This window comes from Petaurus breviceps, unplaced genomic scaffold (genome assembly GCF_028583685.1).
Source record: "Petaurus breviceps papuanus isolate PSGF00001 unplaced genomic scaffold, PetGlider_PUasm1.0 79, whole genome shotgun sequence".
Classification (NCBI taxonomy): Eukaryota; Metazoa; Chordata; class Mammalia; order Diprotodontia; family Petauridae; genus Petaurus; species Petaurus breviceps.
Window position 1 is genome coordinate 24,800,696 of NW_027186523.1, and position 11,546 is coordinate 24,812,241.

The 11,546-nt window shown below is 35.1% G+C and overlaps 1 long non-coding RNA gene across 1 annotated transcript in view; it reads right to left on the reverse strand.

The window, feature by feature from the left end:
- The window catches only part of LOC138175765 (uncharacterized), a 63,083-nt gene that overhangs the window by 2,161 nt on the left and 49,376 nt on the right, over positions 1–11,546 (reverse strand). The window contains exon 2 of the long non-coding RNA XR_011172082.1: positions 11,007–11,109. This is a non-coding gene — a long non-coding RNA (uncharacterized lncRNA). The remainder of the gene's footprint in view (positions 1–11,006; positions 11,110–11,546) is intronic.

The following is an 11,546-nucleotide window of genomic DNA, read 5'->3' on the forward strand; positions in this document are numbered from 1 at the left end:
TATATATATATATATATATATATATATATATATATATATATATAAAATCTAGTCCTTTATACATTATAGGTGACTAATGTGTTTGTTAGGGTAATAATATATACCTCCAAGCCACATTCTAAAGCTACTGTTCTTCCATTATTTAAAGTTCCATAAGTATATATATAGTTGGATGCATATCTTCATTTGAATCCCTTTCAGTTTTGGTTTCTTTTAAGAAGCAGACATCTGAATGTAAACTAAATCTTTTTCCTTTTCTTCAACCTCACTTTCAAAAAAATCATTCAATTAGAGCAGGAGTACTTATCCTTTCTCACTGGCTCCTTTGATAGTTTGGTGAACCCCATGGAACCCTTCTCAGAATAGTATACATCAATACATTTACATGCTTCAATATATCAAAAGATCAAGGATTTTGTTGGTGGTACACCTTCTACTAATTCAGATGACAATTTTTACATGCCTTCACAGATGATTGTCCTAGGTTCCTCCAGAAGGAAAAAAAAAAAGGAATCAAAAATTGCCTAATGGTCAGCTTTCTGGTGATGAGCATCACTGAATTTCAATTTTCTAGCCTTAGCGTGACAGAAAATCCAACCCATACTCAAAGCCTAAATAATTTGGTACTATCTACTGCTACATCTTGTGTTCTGTTGGCACACACTTCAAGAATTCAGGTTCCTTGTCATGTCCAAATGAGGCATCAGAGGAAGCCTTTATAGAGGAATGGGTTTTTCCAAGGACTTAAACAAATTTTTGTGTTATTCCACTTTTTAAAAATGTATTTATTTACTTTTGATTTAAAACATTCAGTTCCACAATCCCTTGAGTTTCAAATTTTCTCCCCCTTCCTCTCCTCCCCCCCCCATGGTGGCATACAATCAAATATAGGATTTACAAATACCTTCACATTAAACGTTAGTCAGGTTATAAAGAAGGATTATAACCAATGGAATGAACAATGGGAAAGAGCAAACAAACAAAACAAGAAAATAGAGAAAGCAAATAGCTGTTATTCCACTTTTTAAAAACGTTTTGTTCATAATCTTCTGAATATTTGGATCTCCTGGGAGGAAATTGTTTAAAGACAGTGGTTGTTCATTTGGCTTAACTGTTTCTTAGCTACAATGAAAGGTTCTTTGGAGGTAAAGATTTAGCAAACCTAGTAATAATGTGCCAGCACAGTGCTTAGAATAGTCCACAAATATTAAGTACCAGTTATGTTCCAGGTACTATGCTAAACACTAGGAATGCAGAGACAGGTAAAAAAAAAGTCCCTCTTCTCAAGGAGATCCCAATATAATGGGGGAACAAGACAACAAGACAAGATGCAAACAAATATGTACAATTAGTTGTGTACAGGATAAATTGGAAATAATCTCTAGAGGGAATCAAAGTGCTAGATTTAAGAAGGATTTGGAAAGACTTCCTATAGAAGGCAGGGTTTTAGCTAGGACTTAAAGGATATCATGGGAGTAATGGGGCAGAAATGAAAAGAGGAAGCATTTCAAGCATGGGGGACAGCCATTGAAAATGCCCAGAGTCAAAAGATGGAGTGTTTTGTTTGAGAAACAGCAAGGATATCACGTTCCTGGATTGAAGAATACGTGAAGGACAGGGGATAGGGAGGTGGAATGTACAAAATGACTGAAAAGGTAGAGAATAGTCATGAAGTACTTAGAAGGCCAAATAGAGATTTCATATTTGATCCTAGAGGTGATAGGGAGCCATTTTAGTTTATTGAAAAGAGGTGTGTCATGGTCCGACCCATGCTTTAGGAGGATCATTTTGACATCTGAATGGAGGAAGGATTGCACAGGGGAGAGACTTGTAGCAAGGAGCCCAAACATGAAGTGATGGGGCCTGTACCAGGATGGTTTTAGTATCAGAGTTGAGAAGGGGACATATATGAAAGATGATATGAAGGTTCCTTAGAAACATGCTGGCTAGATCTTTGGAGAATGTAGGAATTTATGACCAAACAAGAGAAAGAGAATATTATGAAATGCAAAATGGATAATTTTTATTACATTAAATTGAAAAATTTTTCCACAGACAAAGCCAATGAAACCAAGATTAGGAGGAAAGCAGAAAACTGGGAAAGAATTTTTACAACCAATGTCTTTGATAAAGGCCTCATTTCTAAAATGTATAGAAAACTGAGTCAAATTTACAAGAATACAAGTCATTCCCCAGTTGATAAATGGTTAAATTATATGAACAGGCAGATTTCAGAGGAAGAAATTAAAGTTATCTATAGTCATATCAAAAAATGCTCTAAATCACTATTGATTAGAGAGATACAAATCAAAACAACTCTGAGTACCACATCACATTTATCAGATTGGCTAACATGGCAAAACATAAAAATAATAAATGTTGGAGAGGATGTGGGAATGTTAGAACACTAATTCATTGCTGGTGGAGCTATGAACTAATCCAACCATTCTGGGGAACTATGCCTAAAGGGCCATAAACATATTCAAAACCTTTGACTCAGCAATACCACTTCCAGTGTTTTATCCCAAAGAGATCATAAAAATGGGAAAAGGATCTACACATACAAAAATATTTATAGCAACTCTTTCTGTGGTGGCCAAGAACTGAAAATCAAGGGGATATCCTCAACTGGGGAATGGCTAAACAAGTTGGGGTATAGGAATATAATGGAATACTATTGTGCTATAGGAATTGATGAACAGGAAGCCTTCAAAGAAACCTGGAAAGACTTACATGAACTGATGCTGAATGAAGGGAACAGAACCAGTAGAACATTGTACACAGCAACAGCCACAGTGTACAAGGACTGATTTTGATAGACTTAGCCCTTCTCAGCAATCCAAAGACCTAAAACAATTCCAAATGACACGTGATGGAAAATACCAGCCTCATCCAGAGAAAGAGCATGGAGTCAGAATGCAGAATGTAGCAAACTGTTTTCTTTTTTTGTTTTTTTTTTCTCATGGTTTTCCCCATTCATTATAGTTCTTCTGTGCAACATGACTAATGTGAAAATGAGTTTAATAGGAATGTATGTGTATGTCCCTTATCAAATTGCAAGCAATCTTGGGGAGGGAGTGAGGGAGAAAGAAGAGGGAGAAAATTTAAAACTTATGGAAGTGAATGTTAAAACCAAAAATAAATATAATTTAAATTAAAAAAAAGAAACATACTGGATATTGGAGGGTGAGAAAAAGTGAGAAACTGAGGATAATTCCAAGGCTGCAAGCCTGATTGACTGGAAGAATGGTGATGTCCTAGACAATTATAGCAACATTTGGGGCAGGGGGTAGCTTTGGGAAAAAGATAATGTTAACTTTTGGAGGTTTAAGTTTAAAATGTTTATAGGACATCCAGTTCAAGATGTCTAATATTCAGTTGAAGATGTAAGACTGGAAGTCAGAGAGGTAAGGACTCAATAAGTAAAATTGAGAATCAGCATAGAGAAGATAATGGTGGAAACTGATGGGATCACCAAATGAAGTAAAAGAGAAGAGGAACCAGGACAGAACCCTGTAGTATACACATGGTCAGTGAATGTGACTTGGATGAAGATATGGCAAAGAACACTGAGAATAGGTCAGATAGGAGGAGAAACCAGGAAAGAGAAGTGTCACAAAACCAAGAAAGATTACTAAGTAAACGAGGATGATAAACAGTGTCAAAGGCTACATAAAGATCAAGAAGGATGAAAAATTAGGAAAGGACACTCGATTTGGCAACACAGTAGGTGCTTAATAAATGCTTGTTGATTGAGAAGTTATAGTTGTGTAAATGTTACAGACGGGCAACTATGTGGCACTGTGGGTGGAACTCTGGGCTTAGAATCAGGAAGAAATCTTCCTGAGTTCAAATCCAGTGTCAGACCCTGGGCAAATCACTTAACCCTTTTTGCTTCATTTGTTTCTCATCAGTTAAATGGTCTGGAGAAGGAAATGATAATCTCTGCCATAAAAACCCCAAATGCTTTCATGAAGAGTCAAACATGACTGAAACAACTCAATAACAACAAAATTTACGGACATTTTAAAGCAGACTAATGCAATAAAACAAATGCTAGCGACGATGTAGAAATTCTACATCCATACTACTTAATTCTTTTGACCATTTCTCCCCCATTTTAGTTTTTCATCGATGATTATGGAGCAAGTACAATTTAGAAGAGTTTACCTTCCAAGTATTTAATTAAGTGCAACTTCCACTTATTTACTTCTCCCTCAAGCTGACTTTATACAAAAAAATATAGATGAGTAAAAAATATTTTAATAATAACTGGCATTTATATAACACTTTAAGTTTTGCATTGCCATATAACACATTAATTCATTTGAGCCTCACAACAACCTTGGGAGGTAGGTCCTTTTGTTATTCCCATTTTACAGAGGGGGAACCATGCACAAGCAGAGATTAAATAACTTGCCCAGGAGTATAAAGCTAAAAATGTCTGAGTCTGGATTTGAATTCCAGTCTCCCTGACTCAAGGCTCACAGCTCTATTTGTTGTGCCACCCAGGTGCCTCTAACAAACCTGTATTTTTTTTAAACTAATTTGCCTAATGACCATATAATCATTATCAGATTTAGGACCCTGATAGACTTTTATGAGAATCCATTTTTACCTTATTATTTGCTCTGACTTCTACTTTGAAACAGGAATTTAGTGAGGTCTGAAAAAAGCCTTTGTCTGTTAAATGAATTCTGAATGATCTAAAAGTTCTTTTATCAATCTTCCATTCTATTGCTCATTCCCAGCCTCTGTATTGTTCTTTAACAATTATCTTCTTAAAGATATAAACTGAGGTTATAGCTTAGTTAAATAACTGTGATTCAAAGAGTTATTCACAGATGTCAGTTCATTAATCCATAACAGGGTTGATGAGTTATTTATTATTTAGATTATTTGGAGCATGTTTTAAGCTCTTTCTATGATCCAAGTCCTGTGCCAAGCCCTAGGAATACAAAGAAAAAGCAAAAAGTATTCTGTGTGCTCAAGGAACTTATGTTCTCTTTGAGAAGACAACACAGATAAATAACACAAAAGATAAATGCAATAAATGTGATATTAAAAAGTTAATTACTAAGCAGAATTTGGTTTTGGTACCAAAAAAAAACTTCTACAAAAGGAAAATAATGTTGTTAATATTGTTCCCTATGCCTGATTTACCTTGCGAAGAGAATCATAGCTCCCACACTAAGTTTGTGAGTTAAATCCTTGCAATGATTTTGTGGACACACTAGGTGGCATGGAAATGTAGCTCGACAATGAGTAATGATAAAAAATTTGCCAACGATGAAATATAGAATCTTCTGATAGTATAACACTATATATGCCTTTTATGTACTCAACTTTGCTTCTATTTGTGTTATATTTTCTGTCTCCTGCTATATTTATATAAACTCTTTGAAGTGAGGGATATTATGTAGGATTCAAGATCTAGAACTCAAAGAGATTTTAGAGTTCATTAAGTCTCATACACTTATTTTACAAGTGAGAAAACCCAGGGAAGTTGATAGACTGACACAAGGTCACACAGATAACAAACAAAAAATCTAAAGATTGGAACTCAGGTCCTTGATGCCAAGTTCAAAACTCTTTCCATTGACCTTTGTTATTTTCCCTAGAATATAGAATATATTAGATACTCACTTAATAAATATTTGATGAATGAATCAATAATGAATAAGTAAATAAGACCATAGAGTTGGAAGGGACTTTAAAGGTTATTTAGTCTAATCATTTGGTCCATAGATGGATTCCTTTTGCAGTAGCCCTAACAGATGGTAATCCAGTATCTTATTGAAAATCTTCAATGACATGGAATTAATAAGATCCCTTGACATTTTTCACAATTGGGGTTTTCATTCCTTTATTAATATGGTGTTGATGATAGTAGTGTATTAGAAGCCCTACAAAATTATTAAGGTAATTACCTTTTTTATCTTGATCATTTTCATCAAAGTGCAGTGCATTGGACACAATATCTAGTGTTAGATCCGTGGAATAAAATACCCTGAAATGGACTAAGTATATCTTCAATAAAATAGTTTTATTGGGGCTGGTTTTCAAGTCACTTTAATGGCATTTGCCTTGGCTGATATTTTTCAGATGTAACCGATTTTTAAAAACATCTTTAAGGAGATCTGAGTTCTATCATTAATTAGCTTTATGACCTTGTATTAATGTCTTCACCTTTGGGTGCCTAATCTCTTCCTCTAAAATATGTGATGTGGTTAAATTATCTCCAAATCCTTTCAGTTTCTAAAGTCAAATTCAGTGATTTTGGAAACATAGAGAAAAAGAAAGAAAATTTTCAGAAACATCGAATTATCTGGGGAAAGTACCAGAAAGTATTTCTTTAAATATATTTACTTTTTAAATTATGATTTTTAATACTGAATTGAGAGTAAGAAGATTGGAGTCCTAGTCCTACCTAGTCATTAACTTGACAGTACCCTTGGACAAATCTCCTAACCTTTATAGGCCCTAATTTATTCAAAAGGAAAATGATGGAGCTAAATTAGATATGATCTGTGGGACAGGAGTACTCTGGAACTATTATTTTTTTGGTCTGTAAAACTACTGATATGAAAATTCTCTTCTCTGATGCAAATCTACAATTTGTTCTTTCTTCTGGGGCATTAAAGAATTCAAGTGACTTGCTCAAGATCACAAAGCTGGTATCTCTCAGAAGCAGTTAAAAATACATCTCATATAATATACTTGTAATGGCAAGTAAAGTAGTACTTTGCTCCTTGTTTCAGCTAATCAAGTGCCTTTGAGCCTAACCTTGATTGTGTCAAGTCTTTGTTGGAAACGTATACATTAAGTTGCCCTTAATAGACCTAAGGGAGTTTGGAGACCTTCCCTGCCCTTAAAAGGCTTAAGATCATCACATGGAGCCCATGGTGGGAGGAGCTTGCTGAAAGAGCAGAACAAGAAAGGCTGAAAAGAAAAGGTGAAACAGGAAGAAGCAGCACAGATAAAAGCTCAAGCATGAGCTGGGACCAAGCAGAGCTAAGAAAGAGAATGTTTGTAATGTTGGCACTCTGTCTGTTGTTCTGTGTTGTTGTTCCTTTGTCAGAGAGAGTACTCTGTTGAATTGTGTTACTTTGTCAGATAGAAGCATTCTGTTGATTTGTGTTAATTTCTCTGACAGGAAATGAATTGAGATGATAGTGCCAGGGAATATGTGTAAATATTGCTGCAGCCCTGCTGAGTTTTGTTTTTTTAGAAACAGAAACTATGAAGAGCTTGGGGTGGAGCAGTCCCTGTGAGCTGTGATATGGAACAGGAGCAGAGAGTTGCCTACCTACAGTCAAGAGCTGGGAGTGTGGAAGAGGAGCCATGGGGTTTAGAAGTCAACTTTGAGTTAAAATGAAAATAGACTTTACTTGGGCACTCAGTGCTGATTGATGATATTGTAATTTACTGTGACCTAGGGGTGGATGACCTTTGTACTTTCTACTACCCCTTAAGGATGATTTGAAGGCAACCTGGAGTTGAGATAAAAGAAGACTGGATTTGGATGCTCTATATTGATTGCGTAGAATATGACTTACTGGATAATAAGTTTTGTTTAAGACTATGTGGCCACCTTAGTAATAAGTTGTTATGTTATGTTCTTGTGAATGTTGTGCTTTGGTTTCTTGAATGTTTTGCTTTAGTTTATTGTTGAATAAGTAGAGAGTTCACTATACTATGCCATTAGATCTTTAAAGTTATTCACAGTAGCAGTCCTCAAGAGAGCTGCTTGTAATTGGCTTTACAATCCTATAGCTACAAAACATTTTTTCATATATTTTCTCCCTAGAGAGAATGTAAATTCTTTGATAATAGAAGTTGCTTAATTTGCTTTGTCTTTTTATCCCCTAGCATAAAGTAGGCACTTAATAAATATTGATTGATTGATCTTTTGTCATCCTTGCACCAGTCCTATAAAGTAGGTCACTTATTAGTAACCTTATTTTGCAGATGAGGAAACTGAGACTTGGAAGACTGTGTCTTTTTTTTTTCAGGATACTCACTTTCTAGTAACTAATAGCTAGGAACTAATGAAATTTATATCAGAACTCAGGTCTTTTAACTACAAGGACGATAAGTTTTCCAGTAGGCCCCACTATTCGTCTTTAATGTTTCCTGCAAGTTATACAGTTCTTTGAACCTATAATTCTAAATTCACTAAGTGGATTTTATTAAAACATTTTTGATTAATCTAATTAGTGATCACAGTGATTCCTTCTGGAAAGCCAAATCACAAATCAAAAGATTTTCTTCCAACAAAATAACAAAATACATTATTTCTTCAAAAAGAAAATCCCTTTTCAACTATATATAATATTCTAGGGGAAAATTTCAACTGGCATCAAAACAGGACAGCTTTATTTATAGGACAATGAATGACAGTTCCATTCACTAGGAATAGCACAGGAAATTCAGAATCAGATATACTCTCTCTTGCAAATTCTCTTTCTCATCGCTGAAACTTTCTTCCATTTGTGAGGATCAGAAAACATGTTCATATATAATGAGGTTCATAGTTCTTCTAAAAGACTTTGAAAACTACTTCATGGGCATAGGGTCAATTCACTGCTAAGGAAGTTCTCCCATAGATTTTTAGTACTGCTGGGGCAGAGAAAGCTTTGGTAACATTTTTGATAAGATAAAATTGCCATTACCAGAAAAATCTAACTGAATACATGGTATGTTTCATTGAGGATAGTTGCCCAGTATCCATTCAGTAACCTATTCTTTGACATAAGGGTAAACTTGAAGTTATTAGCATGACCGCTAAAACATATTGTTGTTGCCCTTTCCCCTCATATAATTGACCCCTGGAGAGAAAGTTCTGTCAGATAGATTGGTATAATACTGGAAACACTCATTAGTAAGTGCAAACCCATATGTGTGCAGACTCTTGTTTTGTGGATATGTGGATCATTTTGAGGATGCATAAATACATCACCACAACATAGGTGTCCTGTTATAATTGGACCAGGGAGAAAAACTGCATGTTATAGCTTGAGGCTCTTCTTGTGGGAACAGGAAAACCATGACACCTTCTAAAATACAATTCTACTTATCTTTAGCATCAATTTCAACCAGCTCCTAAAAATGATGAAAATGGAAAAAGTATACCTTTGGAAACATTTAATTAAGCTTTCATTTCTGATTTAGGTATATCGATTCAGATTGCTAATTAAAAAAATGTGAGAATGTATGTCATAGGGAGTTATATGCTAGACACAAAATCAGGAAGACCTAGGTTCAAGTCTCTGCCACAGATAAGAGTTTAAAATGGCTGATAATCAGGGTGGCTAGGTGGCACAGTGAATAGAGCACCAGCCCTGGAGTAAGGAGGACCTGAGTTCAAATCTAACCTCAGACACTTAACATTTACTGGCCATGTGACCTTGGACAAGTCACTTAACTCTAATTGCCCTGCCCTCCCCCCTCCAAAAAAAAAGCAAAAAAGAAATGGCTTACAATCTATATGGGTCCATCTTTACCTGCCTGTGTTTCAGTTTCTGCATCTGTAAAATTGTTGCAACTAATTTGAACAGTGGAAAGAACACTGAGTCAAGTGTTAGCAAGATCTGAATTCAAATTTAGCCTCAGACACTTAATAGCAGGATTGTTGTTGTTGTTGTTCAGTTATGTCATACACTTATTGATCTCATCTGGGATTTTGGTGGCAAAGACAGTTAAATGATTTGCTATTTCCTTCTCCACTTCATTTTACAGATGAATAGCTGAGACAATTGAAGTGAAGTGACTTGCCCAGGGTCACCCAACCAATATTTGTCAACTCAGGAAGATAATTCTCCGACTTCAGACACAGTACTTTATTCACTATGCCATTTAGATGCCCCAGTAGCAACATGATCATAGACAAGTCGCTTAACAGAGGTTAGAGTCTGAGGTCTTGATTTCCTCAGCTGTAAAATTTGGATAATAATAATATGACCTCCCAGAGTCATTGTGAGGACAAATGTGATACTATTTGTAAAGAGCTTTCCAAGCCTTAACACACTGCATAAATTCTAGCCATTTTATTATCATCATCATCATTATTATTAAAATGAGGAATTTGGGCAAGGTGTCCTATAAGATTTCTTTCTGATCTATATTTGTGACCTATACCTGGCAAAATCACACATTCTAGTTCATGTAAATGAAATCATAGATCCTTGGTGTCCTGTATCCATTGTTTTGAATGGTTTCAAATCTAAACACAAGGTTAAGGACTTGTTTTGTGAGTGTAAAAGTCATTTGAATTTATTAGATTAGTTAACTGATTAAATAGATTAACTGAGTTTTGTTTTGTTATGAGAAATTTACACTCTATGACAATTGAGTTGAAATTTTTAGATGCAAAAATTGGCAGAATTTATTCATGCCTAAATTACACCAGTGTGTGTTAGCTTAGGATTTGTTTGGTTTTTTGCTAGTAACATAGGAAGGTCAAAGAACTAATATTATTAAGTATCAAAATTTAATATCAGTTCATGTCAATAATAAAATAAGGTTAGTATCCTAGCTGTTTGCATTTAATAAAAACATTTTCTTTTCAAGTTTAAAAAATTTAATTCATTTTACAATGTCAGCTTTCTGTTTTTTCTAATATATACATGTAATATTATAAAGAGTAAGAGGGCATTGTACTCTAATCAAGTTGACAAAAGGTAATAAATATAAGTATAGTAAATTGCTATGAATAACAAATAAAAAGGCTTTGGCAAGTAAACCTTAGCAATAACTCAGAGATTTTTAATAACTAAGAATGAAATTGTTCTTTCTCAGGAGATACTTTAATACAGAACAACTTTTCATAGTATATTACTTCTAACCCTAAATGCCTAAGAATTCTGGGCAAATTTATTAATGATTACAAGCAGGATTATTTAATGTTTCAATAATTCCAAACTGCCTGGAGTAAACTGAATAGGTTTACTTTCTCATAAACATACTCATCATTTTCCTAAGTATCTGTTTACTCCTTCACTGACCTGGTTTATTTTTCTTCCTTAAATCCTTTTGATTCTTTTGTTAGGAAGTGGGTGTTCAGAAGAGACGGCTTCCTGGTCTCCATGCTTAAACAGGAATCAAGTTCTGAAGGGAAAAAATAGTTCTTTAGTTTGATTTTAAATGATAGAGAGAGGATGTTCCAAAAATGAAGACAGGGATGATTTAACAAAATAACTTATTCTGCTCTCACAGACATATTTTATTTTTCTTTTCTGCCTCTGTCACTCTCTCTTTCTAGTGCTCTCTTTCCTCTCCCTCCACCCTCCCCTCCCCCTACTCTCTTCTCTCTCTCTGTCTCTCTGTCTCTCTCTGTCTCTCTCTCTCTGTCTCTCTCTCTGTCTGTCTCTCTGTCTGTCTGTTTGTCTGTCTGTCTGTCTGTGTGTGTGTGTGTGTGTGTGTCTCTCTGCTTCTCCTGTCTCTCCCTTTCTAGAAGTAAAGGGCCAAGTTCACCCCTAGTACAAGCACCTTTAACTGAGACCACCCCATTTTAGGCCCTATGGCCCCAAGAAATGGGTTTGGGT